At 50.1% G+C, this 24,681-nt stretch overlaps 1 protein-coding gene across 2 annotated transcripts in view; it reads left to right on the top strand.

The window, feature by feature from the left end:
- The window catches only part of GRK5 (G protein-coupled receptor kinase 5), a 233,900-nt gene that overhangs the window by 140,589 nt on the left and 68,630 nt on the right, over positions 1-24,681 (top strand). Inside the window, exon 3 of one of the 2 annotated variants that reach the window (XM_084995690.1) lies at positions 24,392-24,450. The exons of the other annotated variant lie outside the window; for it this stretch is intronic. The gene's annotated coding sequence lies outside the window, so the exon portion shown is untranslated. The remainder of the gene's footprint in view (positions 1-24,391; positions 24,451-24,681) is intronic. 2 annotated transcript variants of the gene reach the window in all.

Raw genomic sequence — 24,681 nt, forward strand, 5'->3', positions numbered from 1 at the left:
TTCCTGGCCTCGCTCAGGGAGTCAGGACTCTGGTGTTGCCATGAGCTGTGGTATAGGTTGCAGACGCAGCTCGGATCCCGAGTTGCTGTGGCTGTGGTGTGGGTTCCAATCAGCTGTAGTTCTTATTCGACCCCTAGCCTGGGAACTTCTGTATGTTGGGGATGCGGACCTAAAAACAAACAAACAAAAAAAAAACTCAAGGGATACATTAAACAGCAGATTAGACTTAGTGGGTAAAAAAAAATTAGGAAAAATGGAAGATATATTCAAATAAGTACTAGATTGCAGCCCAGAGACACACAGAGATGGAAATAATAAAAGAGTAAGAGACATGTAGGATATTTAGAAGGCCTAAAACACATCCACCTGGGTTTTCAGAAGGAGATAATACAAGAAATGGAAAAGAATCAATATCTTCAGAGATAATGACTAAGAATTTTGCAGAGTCTGACAGACATGATACTTTAGATCTAGGAAGTTTATTGAATCCCAAGCATGAGGAAAAAAGCATGATAAATAAAGTACATAAACACAAAGGAATACTATTCAGCCATAAAATAGAAAGGATGCCATTTGCAGCAACATGGATACAACTAGAGAGTCTCATACTAAGTGAAGTCAGTCAGAAGGAGGCAAATACCATATGATATCACTTATATGTGGAACCTAAAATATGGCACAGATGAACCCATCTACAGAACAGAAACATGGAGAACAGACTTGCCAAGGGGGAGGGAGTGGGATGGACTGGAAGTCTGGGGTTAGTAGATGCAAGCTATTACATTTAGAATGGATAAGCAATGAGGTCCTACTGTACAGCACAGGGAACTATATCCAATCTTTTGGAACAGAACATAATGGAAGATAATATGAAAAAAAGCATATATATATATGCTAACACTGTAAATCAACTGTACTTTAATAACAAAATAAAATAATTTAAAAAATAAGCCTTTTCCTCAACACATCAATGTAAGCCTATGGTCCATCTAAGACAAAGAGATGATTTTAGAAGCAGCCAGAGAGAAGAGCACGATTTCCTGGCTGGGAAGAATGATGAGTTGGTCTGATGACTTCTCAACAACAATTATGAAAGCCAGAAAATGGTAAACCATCTTCAGTGTGAGGGGAAAGTACCTGTCAGCCTGTAATTCTGTACCCAGTGGAAGCTCCTTTTAAGAAGAAGAGCCAAACTAAAGATAGAAGATGGGAAAATAACAAAGCTTGGATAATCTTCCACAAGTTTACTTGTTAATAAGACGTTATGAAGAATGTACTTCAGGCATAGTCTGAGGTGCAAGCTGGAATGATGGGCAAAACTGTTAAATATTTGACTGTATTGAAACAAATGCTGATTGTATAAAGTAGTATCTCAATTGAAAGATTAAAAAAACAAAAACAAAAAACAGAATTCCCATCATGGTTCAGTGGTTAATGAACCCAACTAGTATCTATGAGGACACGGATTTGATCCCTGGCCTCACTCAGTGGGTTAAGGATCTGGTGTTGCCATGAGCTGTGGTGTAGGTCGGAGACGTGGCTTGGATCTGGCGTTGCGGTAGCTGTGGTGTAGGCCAGCAGCTACAGCTCCAGTTTGACCCCTAGCCTTGGAACTTCCATATGCCACGGATGTGGCCCTAAAAAGACAAAAAACCCAAAAAAAAAAAACCAAAAAAATTGGACAACCAGAACATGTAAGCAGAACATGTAAGCTGGGAGGGGGTAATCAAAATTAAAGCCTTCAAAGCGTCTCATATCTTTCAGAAGGAAAGTTAGAGGTTCATTAACTTTGTTAAGAACAGATTTGTTAAGAACAGAGAGTATAACTTCAAAACTAGTAGAATAGCAGTTTCTGGAGTTCCCGTGGTGGCACAGTGATTAATGAATCTGACTAGGAACCATGAGGTTGCGGGTTCAATCCCTGCCCTTGCTCAGTGGGTTAACGATCCGGCATTGCCGTGAGCTGTGGTGTATGTCACAGACACGGCTCAGATCCCACATTGCTGTGGCTCTGGCGTAGACTGGCAGCTACACCTCCGATTCGACCCCTAGCCTGGGAACCTCCATGTGCCACAGGAGCGGCCCAAGAAATGGCAAAAAGACAAAAAACAAAAAACAAAAAAACCTAGTAGAGTAGCAGTTTCTAAATGCAGACCATGACCTTCAGGAGTCCCTGAGACCCTTTGAGCAAGGTCAAAACTATTTTCATACTGATATATAATCCATGATAATGTTATTCGCCCTTTTCACTCTTGTTCTTTCATTAGTGTATAGTAGAAATTTCTAGAGCCTCACTAATGAAATGTATGTTTGTCTATTCTTGTGTTTTAGATTTTTCTCAATTTTATTTTCTAATATGGAAACTCAATAGATAGAACACACATAACAAAAGCTGTTTGGGGTCCTCAATCCTTTTTAACAGTGTATTGATGTCCTGAGTCTGTAAAGTTTGAGAACTCTAGCAGAGGGGGGACAAAGGGATGAGAGAAACAGACTTAAAAAAAAAAAATTCGGAGTTCCCGTCGTGGCGCAGTGGTTAACGAATCCGACTAGGAGCCATGAGGTTGCGGGTTCGGTCCCTGCCCTTGCTCAGTGGGTTAACGATCCGGCGTTGCCGTGAGCTGTGGTGTAGGTTGCAGACGCGGCTCGGATCCCGCGTTGCTGTGGCTCTGGTGTAGGCCAGTGGCTACAGGTCCGATTCGACCCCTAGCCTGGGAACCTCCATATGCCGCGGGAGCGGCCCAAGAAATAGCAACAATAACAACAACAACAACAACAACAACAAAAGACAAAAGACAAAAAAAAATAATAATAATAGGTTTAGACAAAACAGAAATCTCAGGATGCAGAAAGCAACTCAAAAAGGATGTAATGACGATTCCTTTGCCTGCACACCGTCTTCCTCAGTTAGATGGAAAATCAGTGGTCCATGGTGGAGCTTAGAGCAGGCTAACATCAGAATCACCTTGGAGCTTTTAAGAAATAAATAATTACGAGGCTTTACAGAATCAGAGTCTTTGGGCCCAGAATTTTATATTTTTTAAAAGTTCTCCAGGGAACACCATCCTGTTAGATAATGTCTGCTCCCAAATGGCCCTGCTAAGGATGATTTCTGTCCGATAGGAACTATGTGGGGGCTGGAAAGCTGAGCTTTGAGTCTTGTCTGAGCCTGTGCCTGCCCCCAGCTCTTTCACTGGTCATTGCCCTGTCCCTTCCATTGCTCTCGATGTCCAGGGTTTGAGGCTCTGAGCCCTTGGACTTTCAACCATGTTCATGGATCATCCGTTCTCATTTCCGAGGTCCTGTTTGATTTCCAAGGGTGGGTTAGCCAGAGCCCTGTTTGCCTGCCTTCCTGATGCCCTGCAGATCAGCCCCTTCACCATGCCTGGATTTCTGCTCTCAGCGTTGCCTGAGTCCAACTTCAGAGAACCTTTAGACGCTCTTTGACCCCAGACATTTCCATTTGCGGCCCAGAACCATCGCGGGAGAGAAGAGCCAAGAATAGAGAAAACTATCAAAACTAAACAACAGAGCAGAAGCACAACCCTCTTTATGCTTCAGCCTCCCGCAGACTCAGACCAGCCACCATTGGTCCCTTTTCTCACAAGTTTTCAGCGCAGCCTCTGGGAGGATTTTCCTTGCGTGTGAATTCTTCTCACAGTTGACAAGAGGAGCAAGAAAGGCTTTGCTTTCCTGAAACTTGCTCTGCCGACTCTTCCTTTTGCAATGGACCAGTGCGGGGCTGTCTCATGGTATCTCTATGGCGCTGTCAGAGACGACCCAGCCCCAGGACAGGGAGCTGCCGCACCCACTAAGAACAGCTTGTGGATGAGGCCAGATGGGGGAAGAAACATTCTTAGCAACCACTGAGGTGTGAAAGGGGTGGGGGGCCAAACGGAGCCTGGAGCCCAGGTGGAGTGAAGTCATGAAATGCCTTGCCCTGTCGATAAGTGATTTTTTTTTTTTTTTTAAGTGACAGAGCAGGGCTGGGCCGTTTGACCATAAATGCAGGTGAAGCTTGTTTATGTTCCAATGATAAAGCGACAAATGGGAGACAGGTGGCTGTGGCCTTCTGCTTGCTCTGGCAAATTCCCTGGAGCCCAGCACATCTCAGCAAAGAGGTGTCTCCAAGGGGACCTGTGTCCAGTCTGCAGATCTGGGAGATAGTGGCTGAGGGGCTGCGTGGGAGCGTCCTACTTGGAGTCAGGGAGATGCTTAGAAAGGCCATGACAGCAAAAGGGAAATGGCGGGGGACAGTTCCATTCTGGTGCCCACCCTGACCGCCGTCTCCTGGCTCCTGCCTATTGGGGGAAGCATGAGAATCTGGATTGATGTTGGTCTGACTGCCCTCCAGAGACCTGCGTCCCCTGTGCCATGGAAATTCTGATGAAGGTTCATTTGACGATAGCAGTTCCAGCACAAACTCGGTGCTCCCACTGGCCCCACATTTACTGCTCTGCACGCCTTTCTTTTCACAGTCCCTCCCCGCCTCTCACTCTGCTGTTCTCTTCACGGCCCTGCGGGGACTCTGGGAGCCTTTGTCTGTGGGGCCTTCTCCATGGTCAGTAACCACGCCGTCAGCCGGGTGGTGAGTAGAGGCAGGACTCACTTCTTAACTCAGCTGCTCTGGCCCCATGGGGACTGGATTTTGGATAAAGTGTGGAAGCAGCCTCCTGAGCGGGTGGCACGGCATCTGCCGAGCAGACCCCAGTCCTCTGGGGGTGGCTGTGCCAGTCACACCCCGAGGGGTGAGGCCTTGGCGTGGAAAGTATGTAAGCCTTGGATGACGGCATGGACAGCCTGGAATGGCGTGGCCTCTTCTTTCCAAGGCCCCAGCTGATTTCCCCGTGGCGCAGCGGGAAGGGAGCAAAGGGCCAGCTTGTCCTGGGTCCTGGAGCACCAGTGCGTGTCCCTGGGCCAGGGGTGTGGCGAGGGCTGGGAGGCAGTGTTCTGGGGTGGTCGCCCAGCAGGCATGGCTGGTCCCGGCTCAGACACTGTGCCCATGTTAGCATCTGGCTGTCACTCCCGCCAGCAGCAGGGTCCTTGTCCCCATTGCTCAGCTGGGAAAACAGATGGACAGTCTGGCCTGTAGCAGACGCTCTGCTAAGAATGGCTGCTCTGATCATGTGATCTGTCCGGGGTTAAATGGTGGCGGTTGGTAGGGCCAGGACTGAACTCGTGTCCATCTCTTGCCCCAACCCAGGCCCTCCTACCCTGTAGCTTGGCCATCTTCTCCTGGGCCTCCACAGGCCTCTCAGGGAGGCCGGCAGGGCAAAGAGAGTTAGCACCCTCTTGACAGACCAGGAAACTGAGGCCAGGAGATTTGTCAGGGATCACCGAGCTTGGAATTTGCAGAAATGAGCTTCAAACAACTTCCTCCTCCCCCTCCCGCCCCCTTTCCCATGGAATACGGATTTCCCTGGGCCAGGGGTCAGATCCAAGACACAGTAATGACCTACACCAGAGCTGCAGCAACGCTGGATCCTTTAACGCACTGTGCTGGGAAGGGGATCAAACCTGTGTCCTGGCACTGCTGAGACATCGCCAATCTGGTTGTGCTACAGTGGGAACTCCCAAGCCCCGCTCTTTTGATCATGCACCCTGTGTTAGTCCCCTCAGGCCGCCGCAGCAAGATAGCACTGAGTGCTTTAACCGAATGAGGCTGCATGGCTTAAACAACAGAAACGTATTTTCTCACAGTCTGGAGGCTAGAAATCTGAGGTCAGGGTACTGACAGCGTTGGCTTCTGGTGAGGGCTCTCTTCCTGACCCACAGACGGCCGCCTTCTCGCTGTGGCCTCCTGTGGCCTCTCCTCAGCACACACACTCAGAATGATCTCTGCTGCCTCTATCTTCTTCTGAGAACACCAGGCCTCACCGTTATGGCTTCGTTTAACCTTAGTTACCTCCCTAAAGGCCCTCTCTCTCTAGTCACATGGGAGGTTAGTGCTTCTGGGTGAATTTAGGGGGTGGGAACAGTTCCGTCTGTAACATACACTGAGCCCCTTCCACTTTTGAGGGGGGAGCAGATCACACCAGGAAACGGCTGCTTCTGCACATCAAACATGGGGACATTTGGAGTGATTGTGCAGGAGCCCAGGGAGAGGACTGGGGCGATCTGGGAAGGCTTCCTGGAGGAGGTGTGTGTCTCTGGGTGTGTATGAGTATATGCTGGGCTTGGGGAGTGGCCCCATTTGGGAATCTGGCTCCTTTCAGGGCAGCCTCACATGCAGTTGTCCCCCTCGTCTGTCTCCCCACCTCGGGGTTCAGATGAAGGAGACTGAGGAGATTGAGGGAGGCTGAGGAGACTGAGGGAAGGTAGGGAGGCTGAGGGAGATGGGAATCTGAGGAGGGTAAGGAGACTGAGGGAGACTGAGGGACTCTGCTCTTTTCAGTGGAACTTCTAGTTTCTCACATTTCCTCTGTAAAGACCGCAGTGCCAGCCCTGCCCCAGAGCAGAGTCTGAGACTGTGTGTTTGGGGTGTCTTTGGCTTCTCATGACTATTCCTGGGCTTAGCCCTCCCGGAGCCCTGTTGGGCTCTGAACTCGTAAGTTGCTTCTCAGAGTTCAAGCCACAGCCCATCTGAGAGGGCAGTTGCCCCTCTCGTGGCTCCTTGTGAAAGTGCTTGAAGCTCTTGCACTCCCCGCATTAAGATGGAGCATCTGCCCTTCCCCGTCTCCCACCCCTTAGCTCCTTGCTCTGCACCTGGACCGGGGCCCTTTGCTCGGGGTCCCACCCTCTTCCCAGGCCCGTGGCTCCCTTCCGCCCGGAGGGAGGCCCCTGAGTGTTTCTGAGCCTTCAGCCTCCTGGCTTCCCTGCTGGGAAATGGTGGCTTCCTCTCGAGGGAGGAGGAAGTTGCCGTCCTCCCTGCAGAGGGGCCTCCGGGAAGCCTCCTTCCTCCCCAGGGCTCGCCGGGAGCTCCAGGGGCTTTGGAACCAGAAAGACCTGGACTCAGACCCCAGTTCCCCCACTTCGCTGTGTAACCTCGGCGGGTCCCTTAGACTGGCTGTATGGCTTTCTGTTTGGCAGCAGGGATGTTCCCCCTATCCCACAGTGTGGCAGAAAGTGCGAGAACGGAGTCTAAAGCCCCGGGCTCCTGGTTAGACGGGTGCAAGCCGCCCTGTGTGTAGTGGTGCCCTGGCAGGTGGACAGGAGCAGATGCCCATGTGCGTTTATCACCCAGGCCTTGAGGCTCACAAGCTGCCCAGGGGGGAGGCATCTTCTTCATCATGATTAAAACCATTCCCGTTCCCATTATGGCTCAGCGGTAACAAACCTGACTAGTATCCACAAGGACGCAGGTTTGATCCCTGGCCTCGCTCCGTGGGTTAAGGATCTGTCATTGCCGTGAGCCGTGGTGTGGGTTGCAAACATGGCTCAGATCTGGCATTGCTGTGGCTGTGGTGTAGGCCGGCAGCTGCAGCTCCAATTGGACCCCTAACCTTGGAACTTCCCTATGCCGCAGGTGAGGCCCTAAAAAAAAATAAATAAATAAAACCATTCCCTTGAGTGCCTCTGAGGAGAGGTGAAGGAGCCCATGCCTGGGGCCATGCTGGGAGCTTGAGGGGATTCTGAAGGGAAAGGCAGCCCTTGCCTTCCAGTGTGGGAACCAGCTGCAGGCTGTCCCCACTCTGGGCTCTGTGACTGTCAGAAGCAATCATATTGCAAGGTGGAAGTCAATATTTTAAAAAAGAAATGTCAGTTCTTAGGGAGCCCTTAATAGCCCTGATTACAGCCTTGTGTTTAGTCACTTAGCTGTAGCCCGAGGTTAGGGGCCACCTAGACGTCTGCCCCCGAGGGAACACACATCACCCACCTTCCCAGTCGTTTAAGCGAGTCAGGGCCACAGCAAGTGCTGGCGTGGCCATCTGGGAATCACTCTTTGTCCGTGCCCTTCAGGAAGCCCAGAGACCCTGGAGTCTGATGGGTCCAGGATGAGGCAGTTTGCACAACTCCTGCATCTTGGGAAAACAAATGTGGTTCCCAGTGTGCTGTCTTGAGTTCCTGGAACCAGAGTGTTTATTTTATGTGATATGCAACAAAAACAGATGCGTTGACTTCAGAACCTTCCAACTCCAAACTGTAACTTACTAAAATACTGGATTTTTTTTTTTTTTTTTTGACCATACCTGCGGCCTGCAGAGTTTCCAGGGCCAGGGATCAAACCCACACCACAGCTGTAACCAGAGCCACAACAGGACAATGCTGGGTCCTTAACCCACTGAGCCACCAGGGAACTCCTGAAATACTGGATTTGTATCCAATGGGTAAAATGTGGATTACCCAGCATATCACAGGGAAGGAAAGCTAAATTGTGTTTGACAGGGAGGGAAAATGTTCTCCATTTTCAGGCCACCATTTTTAGAATGGAACACATGTTTTTGAGATTTGGGTCCCTAATTCCAGCACGGAACAGTCCTCTATTTGCTTAGGTGCAAGGGCTGCTCGAAAACCAGGGGTCCTTGGAGCCTTAGCACAGCACCTTGGGTCGTGCTGAGGGAGGTCGGGTAGGTTCCTTGTGTTGGAAGCAACACCTCGGGCTCCCTCTCCGTGGCAAAGACACATCTGAAATTCTGCCTGATTTAGTAGATGAGCCTCCGGTGGGCGAACATAGTTTCCACAATTAGTCCCTTATTGGCTGTATGCTCATGCCCTCCCCTGTTTGGCCAGTGAGGTATGTGGGTTTAGGGAATTGGGCAGGAATATCCAGTGGCTCCTTCTTACAATAGTGATGGATAGATCGTCCTCACTGAGGGCCTATTGTGTGCCAGGCACTGCGCAAATAGGCACCTTGATTCATTCGTACCTGTGAGGTAGGTTATGTTGTTATCACCTCCATTTAAAAATTTTTTTTATTTGTATATTTTGTTTTTTAGGGCCGCCACTGTGGTATATGGAGGTTCCCAGGCTAGGGGTCAAATTGGAGCCGCAGTTTCTGGCCTACACCACAGCCACAGCAACGTGAGCTCCAAGCTGTGTCTGGGACCTACACCACAGCTCACAGCAATGCTGGATCCTTAACCCACAGAGCAAGGCCAGGGATCAAACCCAAGTCCTCATGGATACTAGTCATAACCTGCTGAGCCACAATGGGGATTCCTTGTCTCCATTTTAGGTTCAAGAAAGTGAGTCTCAGAAAAGCTCATACAGCTGGTATGTGGTTGGATCAAGCAGCGTATAGGTTCAGCTGCTATAACAAAGACCCAGACAAACACTGGTTTAAACAAGATGGAGGCTTATTTGTCTCTCATGCTTGGGTAGGGGCCTGGGGCCGCCGTGGAAGTTGTATCTATGTGGGCGTTTAAGTCCCAGTCTCTTCTGCCTTTAGGATGTTGTCTGCATCTCCATGGTCCAAGGTGGCGCCCCAGTGTCTGTATTCTAGTCTACGGGTGAGGGAAGGGGCACGTGTCCTTCCCCTTAAGAGCTTAACCCAGATAACTTGGACCCATTATTTCTGCTCATGTTCTCTTGGCCAAAACGTGGTCATATGGCCTCAGTTAGCTGCAAAGTCTATTGGGAAATGTAGTCTTTCTTGTAGGTGGCCATGTGCACAGCTAAAAGTGGGAGATCTACTACAACAGAAAACATGATGTATAGACACTGAGGGACTGGGATGAGTCCGGGGGTGGGGGGGAGTGTACGGAGTTCATGCCCCTTGCCTGTCTTCCGCCTCTCATCCCCGAAGAGTTCTAGGTCAGCTCCGAGGAAAAGAGCTGGGCCTTAAGCTCCTTGGTTGCTTACACTGGTGGGTGTTTCTGCTGACTGCTTGATCCTCTGGGCAAGCACAGTGCAGGTTACCAAGCAGACGCTTAGTAAAATCAGTCTTAAAGGGAGGGCAATAGAGAGGGACGTGGCCCATCAGATCCAGTGCCAGCTAAATATGATGAGCAGGTCTGGGTACGAATTGAGAGGGGGCTAGAAACAGCAGTGATTTAACTGCTGGGAGGATTCCTTTGCAGGATGGAGCTCTGGCTGCTTCGTTCGGGCCCAGAGGTTCAGGCTCCCCCGGTTTAACCCCGACTTTGAAGACATCTAGGAACTGTGCTTACAGAATGGAAACTTGATTCCGTGCCCCCTTTGGGAGGAACTGACCGCTCTGAGCCATTTCTCTCCTAGGAGCGGTCTCTTGGGCCGTGTCCGTTCCCAGTGCTCTTCCAGCTCCACGTGGGTCTGGGTTTGTCATCTGCTGGCCCCTGCTCTGCAAGGAAGGGTCTCGGCCTCCCTCCCGCTGTGCTCCAGCCGCCTCCTCTGACCGCCCTGGCCCATCTAGAACAACATGCAGTTAAACCTGACCTTTCAGAACCCAGTCCCCGTTAAGAAGTCCTCGGAGGGCTTTTGGAGGCAACAGACTAAATCTGAGATGCTGAGAGTTCACCTGTCCCTGCTATTAGTTACATTTTCTGAGCAAAGCGTCTCTCCATGCAGGTGCTCCGAAGGAAAATTACGTCAGCATCCGAGGTTCCAGGGTGGAATTTTTCCATCATCCGAACATTGTTCTTGGCAAGGAATAATTGAAAACAAACAGCCGTTATGGCTTTACGTTCTCCGACCGGTTAGAAACCGAGGTGTCACCACAATGGTATTCTTTGATCATCCCAATCTTTTTTTGGTCCTTTTCCCAGCTAGCTCTCCTGTGCCGAGTAACTGAGGCTACCTGCTCGGCTCTGCATCCGTTAAATATCTGTCGCGATGTCTATTTGCAGCCCGGCAGTCAGAGGAAGAGAAATGTTCTCGGGGAGCAGCGCTCCGGGCTGAGACAGAGCTTACGAGGTCTAGACAGTTATGAGATACGTGAGACTCAAAAAAAGAAAGAAAGGGGGGGGAGAAAACATGTGTTTTGGGTTCTGGGCGCTTCTCTTCTCTATTTGTATAGCTGAGAAAGCTTTAGTTTAAAAGAAGTGGTATTTGGCAAGAAGCAGTACTGCCTGCTGACAAATTGATTGTACTCTTTACTTAGATAAAAATGAAAATGCATGAGGCATTTTGCTTTTCTTCCCCCCTTGATGATTAAAAGCCTCTACTTGGCTCCACGCAGAGACGGCCCTTGAAGATTTATATGAGACACCTGTGTGGCATTGATCACTGGCCTTCAGGCTGACAAGCAGCCACGGTGCACAGTGTTCAAAATGCCAGGTCCTGGGAGGGAGTTCAGAAAGGCTTCCCCGGGAGTTTCTGTGCCAGATCTGGGTGGGACCCTAGGGTGAGGGTCTCTGAATTTAATGAAGGGCTTCCCCTCCCTGTTCACCCTGAGCCCAGGCCTCAGAGCAGCTGAGCAGCTAAGCAAGCTCTGCAGTGATGAGTAAGACCAGACCCTACCCCTTCCTGGGCGATGAGGGCGTCACACTGGCTTTTCTTCAGGTTTTCTGCAGGGTCCGTGTCCCTGCTCCCTCCAGCGCGCCCTCCTGTGCTCTGCCGTGATTGCATCATAACGAACAGACCAGGACGCCAGGGTTGGGAAAGAGGCCCCCCATGTGGCAGATCCAGTCATTAGCTTGACTCAGCACAGGGAGAAATTAGAATGTAGCCAAGAGCCTGCAGATGGACAAGCTAGGCAGTTCATTCATTCATTCACTCGTCAAACATTACTGTGTGCTGGCTCTGTGCTGTGCTCCGTGTGGGGTGCTGGGGTGTGCAGGGAACAAGGCGGCCTGGGCCCTGCCCTTTCCAGATTGGGTCCAGCCCTGTTTGGATGCCTGTCCTGTTGGCTTAAGGGCTTGCCTCGATGTAGGTCCGAGCACAGGAATGTGTTGTGCAGTGCAATTCCAACAGCCCGTTCAAGGCCAAGCATTTACTTCTGGACACCCAGGACTCGAAGATGTCTACCTTCAAGGGGCAAGGGATTTGTTTTGACGAAGGACGTGTCAGCAGGATCCTAGTGAATAATGTTTGTCATGGATGCTCCTGCTTTAATCAATTGTGTATTTATTGGTGACCTCATAGGTGTCCAGACTGTCCCAGGTTCTGCCAAGGATGCAGAGCATTTACAGCTCACCTGGGGACGGGGTTGGTGGCCGTGAGAAGGCCCAGTCTGAGGATAGCAGCCGAGGGAATGAGACAGCACATAAGTTGCTGGATCACAGGTGTGCTGCAAGGTGCCGAGCTGGAGGGGTCTTGGGGGAGGACCGTTCCACGTGGTTTTCCTGGGCTGGCCCAGCCAGGGGAGTGTCCAGCTCAGAGCCAGCCCCTGAGTGGCCATGATGTTCCCAGGGCTTAGTCTTTGGGGGCTGGACCTCTGGACTCAGTACATACAGAGCAGCCCTGGGCTCATGGGAAGGGAATAACCAGTAGGCCACAGGCACGTCTGGTTACCAGGGTGTCCCTCTCCCCTGTGGGCCCCCAGAACCTGCCAAAGGTGAGATGCCATCCACCTCTCAGTTTTCCAGTTCCTTGCCTGCTGCTGCTGGGGATCCCTAGAAGCTAAAAAGATGCAGAAGGGTTGTTTTGTTTTCAGGAAAAGCTGAGTTCAAATCCCATCCTCTCCTCTTGTTAGCCCTGGGACCTGCTGCTCATCCCTTCTCACTGCCTCATTTCTTGGCATCTGAAAAATGGACTGATTATAGCACCTGTCCCATAGGGCTGTTAGGAGGATCACGAGAGCCAGGCTCGTGAAGTGCATTGCCTGGTGTCTGGTATACAGCAGGCGCCCCATTCATGGTCGCTGCTCTCATTCAGTTATTATCCTGACACATCTGGTAGTGAAGTGGGAAGGTCACTGTCTGACCCCAAAGTCATTTCTTTCTAAAAACTAGCTTTGCCAAACCCTATGACAACTCATGTCTAAAATCTGGACCTCCTCCTGGCCTGTAACTTAAGTAAACCAAGTCTGAATTGAGATTCCACACTTCGCTGTTGGTTTCTGCTGAAGCAACACGCCCCTCCACATTTCTTACCTGGAACGTGGCATAGGGTGAGCTGGGCGCCTGTGAACATGTTCGTGTCTGGGGCTGAGCTAAGCTAAGGGGGCTTGAAGGAAGGTGTTGACATGGCTTCACATTTAATTACCGAAGACCTGAACCAGGTTCCCGTGCGCCAAGCCCTCTACACACTGTTCCTTGGAGAGAGAGGCAGAGTTCGGGTGTGTCACCTGGCTGGTCCTGTAGGAGCTGTGATGAGGCAGCTGGGGAACCGGACAGTTTTTTGAGAGAGGACTCTAGAAGCCCAGAAAAACTGCCACCAAACACTTGCCCTCCCTATGCCAAGAATAAGGACTGAGGGGCGGGCATTGCAGAAAGACAGGTTTGGTCTCGAAATAAGACTGACTTTGAACATGGTGTTGGTAAAGAGAGTAGGTGAAATGCCTCCTGTTCTTGGAAACTCACAGGCTAAGGTTGGCTAAGCCCCTCATGAGGCTCATGTTGAGAAGACTGGGGTGCTAGGGGTCTTTGGACCCCAACGCATCAGGATCTTGAAGTCAGTTGCCTCCAGCTTCCCAGGCGTTCACTTCTCAAGCTGCTTTCAGCCAGCACAGCTGTGAGCCTTGCTAGGCCCTGGCCCCTGGCCCAGGCAGAAGCAGGGCCGCCTCTGCATGAAGATGCTGTTTGCCTTGGCCTCTACTTGCCCAGCCATTTCCTGGCCCTGCCCTCCTGTGGCTTTTGCTTCATTAGCTCATAGGTCCAGGTGAAGCCAGTCCCCAGGGCCCTGGATGGCATGGTGGGCACAGCCCTGAGGCTCCAGAGCCCACACACCTCCCTGCTCTCCTGCCAGTCAGGCTATAGCAGCCCACAGTAAGGGCTCGTCAGGCATTGTCATCCAAGGTTAAACCAGAAAAGGGAAAAGACTGAGGCACAGAGAGGGGGAGTCACGTGGCCCCAGGGCCCTGCCGCGAACTGGCAGGGCCCTGGCAGAGCACCCTTTTCCAGCCTTGGGGGAAGTGTGGCCTTTAAGCTCTCGCTTGCTCTGGCTGCAGTGCAGTGCAGGAGGGGCCAGGTGGGCTTAAAGACCTCGGTGGTCATGAACTTGAGGCTCTGATGCTGGAGAGAGGCCGGGCCCTCTGAGGTCTTCATGTCCACCAGGCACCTGCTATGGACCCACCAAGCTGGGAGGCGGGGACATTTACACTCCTAGATCATCAGCCTCATTTTGTAAAAGGGGAAACCAAGGTCCAGGGAGCAGAATGATGGGGCTGAGGTCAGACAGGTCAGAGGAGGAGCCGGAGGCACAGCTCAGTCCCCTGGCCCCATCTCTGTGGCCCTGGCTAAACTTTCCGGAAGGCAGTGAGTCAGGTGGGGACCTGCATTCAGGCCCGCCTCGCTTTGGGGGGCTCTGACCCCACACAGCTACAGCAGACACTCAGGCCCAGCCTCACCTTGGCCAGGGCACCCAGAGCCCCACAGGCCTCCCAGGTTCTTGTGTTAACCTTGGATGGAAGCCTTGCTGGGAGCAACTCTTCTTCATCTAGTTACTAAAGGGAGAAGAGACCTTCCTTTCTGGTATTTTGATAAAACGAGGTAAAATAAAAGAAAATGAAACAAGAGAATTCCCGTCCTGGTGCAGTGGAAACGAATCTGATTAGGTTTCGGGTTCGATCCCTGGCCTCGCTCAGTGGGTTAAGTATCTGGCGTTGCCATGAGCAGTGGTGTAGGTCGCAGATGTGGCTCAGATCCTGTGTTGCTGTGGCTCTGGTGTAGGCTGGTGGCAACAGCTCCAATTAGACCCCTAGCTTGGGAACCTCCATATGCTGCGGGAGCGGCACTAAAAAGACAAAAGACAAAAAAAAAAAAAAAGAAAAAAGAAAGAAAAAGAAAAAAAGAAAATGAAACAAAAGAAAAGATAAAAAAACCTCAGGAGGGCTCCGGTGTTAGCGTTAGCACAGTTGGGAAGCTTATGGCCTCCACTTCATGTAAGTTTGTTCACTTGTTTTGTTGTTGTTGTTTTGCTTTTCAGGGCCACACCTGCAGCATATGGAAGTTCCCAAGCTAGGGGTCGAATTGGAGCTACAGCTGCTGGCCACAGCCACAGCAACACCAGATCTGAGCCACGTCTGTGACCCACACCCCAGCTCACGGCAACACCGGATCCTTAATCTACTGAGCGAGGCCAGGGATCGAACCCTCATCCTCTTGGATACGAGTCGGGTTCCTTTCTGCTGAGCCACAGTGGGAACTCCCCATTTGTTTGGCTTTATATTCATTTGTTTTACAAATACATCTGCTCTCCTGCTCCAGGAAGGCGCTATTCCAGGCGCTGGGGATAAAACAGTGACCTAGACCTGGGAATCTCCCGGGGAGCTTTCAAAACTGCTGACGCCATCCCCAGAGATTTGATGCACTTGGCCTGGGTGTGGCCCGCGTATTCAATTTCTAGAATTGCCTGTACCTGCAGTGAAACGTCTTTGTTGGGAGGAAAAATGCCCGTAGAAAGGACGGGACTCTAAGAGGATGGTTGTCAGCAGAGCAGGAGCGCGGGAAGGCCTTGGGGACGGGAAGGGAGCAGGGTTCACTGTCCACTGGGCTTTCCTGCAGGTCTGGTTCTACTCCGGGAAGGCCCCACCGCAGGCCCGGCAGGGTGACCCTCGGGGTTCTGAGCACCCACTGTTACCCCAGCCCTGCACCCCAGGGGGACATGTCTGGTGGCCACAGCTCCGTTGCTTGCCAGGGCCTTCCTAATCCTGGTGATTTTGCAGCCGTGTTTTTAGAACCATCGTTTCCCCATTTGTAAAAATAGCGAAAATCTAGAGAAACGCACACAAGCCCAGGTCACTCATATCTCTTGTCTCCTTCTTGCCTGGCATTTGTCAGAGCCTCCCCTGCTGTTGTGCTGAGCGCCTTTTCTGCTGACACCTTGTGGGTGTCATGTTCCCTCTGTGCTGGCCTGGAAGAAAGGCTCATGGCCACAGAGTGGGGGGCTTTCAGCACAAGAGAGGGCTCAGAGCCTGGTAGTTTGGGCCCCTCATTGAGAGACGGCCGGTGAAAGAGCATGTTCTGGAACCCAGGTCCCAATGGTGTGCCCAGCTCTTCCAACATGCCAGCATTCCACTGCCACACAGCGTCTGGGTCCACCTACCCCCCACCCAGCATCTACCCAGTGCTCCATCTCATTCTCTCTAGCTTTGCTTTTCTTGGCCGTGAGGATAAGAGCGGTCACTGCCTGCCTCTGGGTCCCATCATTGCCCAGAGAGCCCCGGGTGACAGAATAGGCTTGGCGTTCTCTCCCGCCCAGCCCCTAGGTATCTCCTGAGCTGTGACTGCCCCCAGTGGATTCAGGACAGAGACCTGAACCCTCACAATGAGGTGGGGCTGCTTCCCTGGGCCCCCCAGAAGCACACTTCAAGCCGCCTCGTCTCTTCCTTTCAGAAATCCATAGACCAGAGCGCCCCCCCCCCCGCCCCCGTATCCCACCTCCCCACCCCATGTTGCCTTGCTTCCCCCATCTGGCAGCGCAGGTCCAAACCTTCCCTCCAACTCCGTGGGTTTTACATGCGACTTGCCCAGGTGTCACCAACCTTTTAAGACCTAAGCTTAATGGTTTTGATTCTGCAGCGATGTGACAAGTACAAGACATTCAGGGAAGCTGGGGACCAGAACGAGGGTGACAGAAGGCGCAGGAAGATGGGGCTGGGTTTGGGTGTGTTTGTGTAATGTGCCATATGTCATTTTTATTCACATAAAAACATCTTTCTCGAAGCAATAGGAACCCACTCAGCTGTTGCTAACCAAATACCAAATGTTTCCTTTTTCCTCTCCTGCTCCTTCCAAGAGGCGGGCTGTGAAGAACTGCCGTTATCCGTGATGCTATCTTGCCTTTCAAACGTCAGAGAGCCTTTTCCTCGGAGCAAACGCCTGATTGTTTTTTCCAGCTTTGGCAGCACTTTTAAAGAGAAAGCTGTTCTCCACTCACTTTTCTGTTGATTGTTTGAGACCTCAAATGGAGCAGAGGGAGGGCTTGAGGCCTCTGACTAACCCGTCTCTTCAATTCTCTTTCCTAAATTGCCTCAGGACTCCTGCCCCAACAAGAAAAAAAAAAAAAAAAAAAAAAAAAAAACCACAAAACCCAAAACCCCCAAACCTGGTATTTTGGTAAAATAAAATAAAATGAAACAAAAGCAAAGAAACCCCCAACTGGTAGAGCGATGGCTCGAGGAATCAGGCCTCCCTTTTGGAAGCCCCGCCCCAGCACCACCGCCCTGGTACCATAAACATGTGGTTTCATTTCCAAGGGCTCCGGTGTTAGCATTTCCATTTCCTCAGGAAGCTGCCTTTCTTGCTCTTATTTCTGAAATGGAACATGCATTTTCCCTGGCCCAAGTTCAAGGTGTGCCTGGGGCAACCGTGAAAACAGTCCGCAGCAGGATCTGGTCTCGGACACCCCCTCCCCTCCTGCCTTGACTTCTCCTTGGCCCCCATCCCCCGAGGGGGGGCACCAGCTCCATGAGGGGAGCGTGGTGGCCTCCATCATGGGGGTTTGTAGCCAACAGAGGGGAGCCGTGCTGTCCCCGCTGCCTGAGTTCTGGCCTTCGGTTGGGAAAATCTGGTGACCCTCCAAGCAGCCACATACCACAGGCTCTTAATTAAGAAAGTATGTTCCCATTTCATGTCATTTGAAAAGAATGAAAACAGTGACAGCATTTATTTATTTTCACTATCAATGTCATTCCTGTTTCTGAGTCCACTGGGGGTTCTGAGTCTTGAAGGAATTGGCTGTGGGTTGTGAGAGTTTAACCCCGGCCATGTGCTGTGGGGACACGTGTGGCTTCTCTCTGAGAGGGAGGCTCGGAGCTGGGGGAGAAGGGCTGCAGAGCCCTGGCCCCTGCCCTCCCGGGGCTGGAGTCAGCACTCTCGCTGGGAGGAGCAGCCTTGGCTTCGCCCTCTTTGGTGCTGATCCAGAGTCGCCCCGCCACCCCTTTCAGCGGCTACATCCCATTTCCTTTCCGAATCTTTGAAGAAGTGAAAGCCACCCTTTCTTGAGTGTCGGAGGGGAGGTGTGATGTCCGAATGACTACTGTTTGCGCAGGACCTGCTGTGTGCTGAGACTGGGCGGGGGGGCTCCTGTGTGGTGCTGATCCTCTGACTGCCCTGTGATGTGTCAGGAGCTGGCCTTAGGAAGCCCAAGACTGAATAGCATTCGTCCACCTGTGCCGCTCCAACAGAATACCCCAAACGGCATGGGTTAGAAAGGACAGAAATTAATTTCTGACATTTCTGGAGGCTGGACGTCCAGGGGACGGTTCATCAACCACCATCTTCTCGCTGTGTCCTCACAGCAGAAGGGCCAAGGGAGCTCTCTGGGCCCTCGTGCCTAAGGGCACTAATCCCATTCTGCGGGGGCTTCACCCTCATGACCTAATCACCTCCCAGGCCGTATCCCGCCGCGTTGGGCATTGGGTTTCCAGCAGGAATTTGGGAGGCACACAAACGTTTAATCGACAGCTGGAATCCCTGGCAACAGGCCTGAGGTGAGGGTACTGTCAGTGGCTTCTTACGAGAACAGACAGGAGACAAGAGGAAGCTCTCAGCAAACACCCGAACGTCACGAGGTGGTGGAGGTGATGACGGGCGCTTGTCTTGTCGCACCTTCTGTTGGCTGACAACTTGGGCAGTGTCATGCCCGACCTTGAAGGTAGACTGTGCCTGACCTTCAGGACGTGTGTGTTGCATCCTTGTGCGGGTGTGCAGGCATGCTTGCCCCTGTGTTCTCAGTTACCTTCATTACCGAGTAGATTGGCTTCCCCCTCCGTTAACCCTCTGCTCTGATTCCTGAGCCTTTGTGCATCACCTCCTGTTCCCCAGCCACCTTTCACTTTCTGTCCATTTGCTTTAAACCGTTCTTGCTCTTTTTTAAAATTGAAGTACAGTTGATTTACAATATTGTGTTAGTTTCCGGCATACAGCAAAATGATTCAGTGATTGTATGTATTTTTTCAGATTATATTCCATTATAGGTTAGTACAAGATACGGAATGTAGTTCCCTGGGCTATGCAATAAATCCTTGTTGCTTATCTATTTCACATATAGTAGTTTGTATCTGTTGATCCCATACGCCTAATTGGTCCCTCCCTCCCTCCCTTTCCCCTTTAGTAACCATAAATTCGTTTTTTATGTCTGTGAGTCTGTTTTTGATTTGTATATAGATTCACTTGTATTATCTTTTAAATTCCACACGTAAGTGATATCGTATAGTGTTTGTTTTTCTCTGACTTAACTTCACTAAGTATAATATTCTCCAGGTCCATGCATGTTGTCGCAGATGGCAATATTTTATTCTATTTTATAAGCCATTCTCTTTTTTAAAAATTATTATGGTGAGAACATTTAACATGCGATCTAACTGTTAATACCTTTTTTAAGTTATTAACTGTTAGCACAGTGTGGTACAGCGGATCTCCAGGACCTAGTCATCTTGCATCTCTGGAATGCTATGCCCGTTGCACAGCAGCTCCCCAATCCCGGTTCTGTGAATTTGACTCTTAGCTTTTTCATGCAGGTGGAGTCATGCAGTGTTTGTCCTTTTGTGATGGGCTTATTTCCACTCAGCATAATGTCATCAAGGCTCATCCATGTCATCACATGTGGCAGCATTTCCTTCCTTTAAAAGACTGAATAGGAGTTCTTGGTGTGGCTCAGTTGGTTAAGAACCTGACTAGTATCCATGAGGATGCAGGTTTGAGTTGCTGTGGCTTTGGCAGTAGGCTCTGATTCGAACCCTAGCCTGGGAACCTCCATATGCCATGGGTGTGGCCTTAAAAAGACAAAAAAAAAAAAAAAAACTGAATAATATTCCCCTGTATGTATATACTACATTTTAAAATTTTTATTGAAGTACAATTGATTTACAGTGTTATGTTAATGTCTGCTGCATAGCGAGGTTATACACACACACATGTATATTTTTTTCCCATTCTTTTCCATTGTGGCTTATCACAGGGATATTGAATATAGCTCCCTGTGTTGACAGTAGGACCTTGTTTATACAAACTACATTCAGTAGTTTGCCTCTGCTAATCCCGAAATCTCAATCCTTCCCCCCTCCCTTGACAACCACAAGTCTATTCTGTCTGTGAGTCTGTTTCTGTTTCATAAACTTGTTTTTTTTTTATTTTATTTTTTTGCTTTTTTTTTAGCACTGCACCTGCGGCATATGGAGGTTCCCAGGCTAGGGATCTAATCGGAGCTACAGCTGCCGGCCTACACCAGAGCCACTGCAACGTGGGATCCTTAACCCATTGAGCAAAGCCAGGGATCGAATCTGCAACCTCATGGTTCCTAGTTGGATTCATTTTTGCTGTGCCACTACGGGAACTCCAATTTGTTGTATTTTAGATTCTACATGTAAGAGATATCATATGATACTTGTCTTGTTCTGACTTACTTCACTTAGTATGATAATCTCTGGGTCCATCCATGTTGCTGAAAATGGCATTATTTCATTCTTTTTAATGGCTGAATAATATTTGTGTGTGTGTGTGTGTGTGTGTTTGTATGCGTGTGTGGATCACATGTTCTTTATCCATTAATCTGTCAATGGACATTTGAGTTGTTTCCATGGCTTGGCTATTGTAAATAATGCAGCTATGTGTATTCGGGTGCATGTATCTTTTCAGATTATAGTTTTGTTCAGGTATATGCCCAGTAATGGGATTGCTGGATCATATGGCAACTCTATTTTTAGTTTTTTGAGGACCCTCATATGGTTTTCCATAGTTGCTGTACCGGTTTACATTCCCACCAAGAGTGAGGGGTGGGGGTTCCCTTTTCTCCACACCCTCTCTAGCATCTGTTATTTGTAGACTTTTTAATGATGGCCATTCTGACCGATGTGAGGTGGTTTTGATTTGCATTCCTCTAGTAATTAGCAGAGTTGAGCATCTTTTCATGTGCCAGTTGGCCATCTGGATGTCTTCTTTGGAGAAATGTCTATTCAGGTCTCCTGCCCATTTTTCAATTGGGTTGTTTGCTTGTTTTGTTATTGAATTGAATGAGCTATTTGTATATTTTGGAAATTAAGCCCTTGTTGGTCACATCATTTGCAAATATTTTCTCCCATTCCGTAGGTTGTCTTCTTGTTTTGTTTGTGGTTTCCTTTGCTGTACAAAGCTTCCAAGTTTGATTAGGTCTTATTTGTTTATTTTTGCTTTTATTTCTATTGCCTTTGGGAGACTGACCTAAGGAAACATTGGAATAATTTATGTCAGAAAATGTTTTGCTTGTGTTCTCTTCTAGAAGTTTTATGGTGTCTTGTTTTATATTTAAGTCTTTAAAGCCATTTGGAGTGGTTGTGTGTGTGTGTGTGTGTGTGTGTGTGTGTGTGTGGTGTGAGGGTATGTTCTAACTTCATCGATTTACATGCATCTGTCCAGCTTTCCCAACACCACTTGCTGAAGAGACTGTCTTTTCCCCATTGTATATTCGTGCATTGAAGATTAATTGTCCATAGGCATGTGGGTTACACATTTTAAAAAATCCATTGGCTGGTCGATGGACATTTGAATTGTTTCCACATTTTGGCTGTTAAGATTAGTGCTGCAGTGAACATGGGAGTGCAAATTCCTCTTTGAAATACCGATTTTCTTTCTTTTGGATAAATAACCAGCAGTGGACTTGCTGAATTGTATTACTTTTTTGAGGAGACTTCATACACTTTAAGCCATTCCTAAGCGCTCCTTGCAGTGGTCACAGCCCTAGCCTAGCCTGACACACTTGTCCCAGGCTTTTCCACACCCTCCTGGCTTCTCACCTGGGGATTTATCCCCACTGTGCCTTCTCCCTGCTTCTCCCCCTGACCTCTGGCCCCCATTTCTCTGGCTTTGACCTTCTCTTTCTACGCCAGCACTCGCCTCTCCCTGTTGGCAGTTTGCATTGCCTTTGGAAACCCCGTCACTCCCATTCCTATGCTCCCACGAGCCCTCCCATAGGCATCACCCCTGAAACCAGCTCGACATCACAAGAGCAGCATGTGCCTGCTCAGCCAGGGCACCTCCCCTGACTTCTTGGCTGTCTTGCTTATGCAGCTTTGTTAGAGGCTGCCCTGCCCAGTTCTGTCTGTGACTGTGCCTCCCTCCTGGCCCAGCTGCTCAGCAAACTGCTCCAACAACGATGAAGCCTGTGGGGATGCACCCTTCACAGATGCCCCTGACAGGGCCTGGAATGCAGTGCCCAGAAGGGGCTCTGCCAGTGTCTGCGAACTTGCTTTAGGGAACGGTGCTGGGCGAGCAGAGGTCTGTGTGCTGTGGGAACGAGGGCCAGTCCTGTCTTTCCTGGCCAGCCATGGGCATGCTTGAGAGGTGTCAAGCCCTTGAAGAAACAAATGACACATTGGTTTTCTTAAAGCCAATTCAGTTCGGCTTCCCACCAAAGCAGGAGCCCAACCGCAGGGGCTGCGCTTTTGCTGCCCAAAGGCTGAGGCTCGCACCGCAAGCGGGAGCAGCTCCCAGTCCAGTGACCTCCTCCTTAAATGTCTCAGGCTCCCTGCTCCCACCCCCTTTTTTCCTTTTGTCTTTTTAGGGCCACAACTGCAGCATGTGGAAGTTCCCAGGCTAGGGGTCGAATTGGAGCTGCAGCTTCTGGCCTACACCACAGCCCCAGCAATGCCAGATGTGAGCCACGTCTCTGGTGACCTACACCACGGCTCACTGCAACACTGGATCCTTAACCCACTGAGCGAGGCCAGGTATTGAACGTGCATCCTCATGGATACTAGTCAGATTTGTTTCTGCTGAGCCACCATGGGAACTCCTCCCACCCCATTTTTGTCCACCTTCCTGTGGGCTGCACTTGAATCATTCGTGCTTCAAAATCATTGATGCCCCAGTGGGACAGTGAATCTATCCCAGTCTCCTTGGCCTTGGAGTTCAGCTGTTTCCTGTTTGAGCCCAGCCTGCCTTGCCAGCACATCTCCCCCCACCCTCCTGGGCTTATAATGGGCTTTCTGGACTCCCTTTTCCATCCCCTTCCTCTGGACAAGCTTCGCGGTGCTGTGTCCACCACACCAGTATTACTGCAGCCAAGGTCAGATGTCACATCGCAAAGACCACACCCCTGTTCTTGGTCTCAGCTGACAGCCCGCTGTTAACACCAGGCCGTTCCTGGATCACTAACCTGCCAACGTGTATATGGTGGGTCTCCTCCCATCCACTCATCCACACACCAGATGTTGAATTCAGTAAGAGCCTTAAAATTGAAGGGATCTTCTAGTATCAAAAAGCAGGAGACCTTGGAAGAGCATATGTTGAATGAAGGAAGGACCCAAAAGAATAGGCTGGAATGATTAGATGATTTGGGCACAGGGAGCCCGATGCCCCTCCTATCTTACATAACAACAGGCTCTTTCTGGGTTGGAGGGAAAGACTGATGAGGGATGTGGCCCAAAGCAGGATTTTCACGTTCAGAAGAGCAGGTGTGTATGTGTGGGGGGAACCATCGTGCATGCCTCTGTGCTCAGCATCCCAGGGTCCTCCCTGCCTGAGAGGGAGATTCAGAGGCAGACTCTGCCCCTCTGTCCTGGGTCTCCTCCCCGCCGACCCCAACAGGACACCCTTGGAAGGAGGGCTGTGGGCAGAGCGCTTCCAAGCGGTATTTCAGCAGCATGGCCACCTTCTGTAGAAACCCCTCAGAAAGGGTCCAGTCTGAAGACACGTTACACAGCAACCGGTACTTTCAACTTCAGCATCCTCTGACTTTCCAGAAGGGGCCTGCCCCTTGGACTTGTTCTTGACACATCAGGAACTTTGATCTGCGCCTCTTCCTGTCACCTCAATCAATCTTCAAATTCTTGTTTTTTTCAATTTCCAAATTCATATTCTTTTATCTATGGCCTTGTTCTCCTTTTCTTTTTTCTTTTTCTTTCTTTCTTTCTTTCTTTCTTTCTTTCTTTCTTTCTTTCTTTCTCTTCCTTCCTTTCTTTCTCTTTCTTTCTTTCTCTTTCTTTCTTTCCTTCCTTCCTTCCTTCCTTTCTCTTTCTTTCCTTCCTTCCTTCCTTCTTTCTTGGTCACCCCGAGGCATATGGAGTTCCCAGGTCAGGCATCAGATCTGAGCCATAGTCGCGACCTAAGCCATTGCTGCATCAACACTGGATCCTTAACCCACTGTACTGGGCTGGGGATCGAACCCAAGTCTCAGCGCTCCCAAGACGCCCCAGATCCTGTTGTGCCACAGTGGGAACTCCTTGTTCTCCCTTTCTAAAGCAACTGCAGACTTTGGCCTTTGACTTTGGTGGTGGGGGTCGTGCTCCCTCAAAAAGATAGGGCCACGTGTCTTTATTCAAAGCTGAGAAAAGCATCCAAATAGATGATCACTGGTCCTTTTCTTTCTTCCTGGGCTTCCAACGCATGCCTTTCTTGCCCGGGATCCTGTGTACAGCTGGGGGAGGCACAGAACTGAGGTGCTGACAGCTTGTGTTGGAATCCCATGGTGTTTACTGCGCTGTGAGTTTATAACGGCCTTGTTTCCATACTGACAGCACACGCCATATGGAGAGAAAAAACCCTGTCAGATGAACCCTTGAGGAATCACAATATGGTACATGAAATCTCATAATTGCTTTTGGAAATGCGGGAGGGCCCCCTGCTCAAATCACATAAGCAATGTGGCACTCTCTGCCGTGAGCAAGGGAAGTGGGAGTGGGTCACACGGTAATTTACTCTGTTTTGTTTGTGCTGGAGACGCTCACGGATTGGGAAGGGACCAGCAAGGTTGCCTGTAGCTGTGCTAACAGGTGCAGGCTGCAGGCCTGTCACCCTGTGGGCTCCC

The sequence above is a fragment of the Sus scrofa genome, chromosome 14 (genome assembly GCF_054392235.1).
Source record: "Sus scrofa isolate SSC_HxYL_T2T_F1_AM1 chromosome 14, Sscrofa_HxYL_maternal_Yorkshire_Landrace_v2.0, whole genome shotgun sequence".
Taxonomy (NCBI): domain Eukaryota; kingdom Metazoa; phylum Chordata; class Mammalia; order Artiodactyla; family Suidae; genus Sus; species Sus scrofa.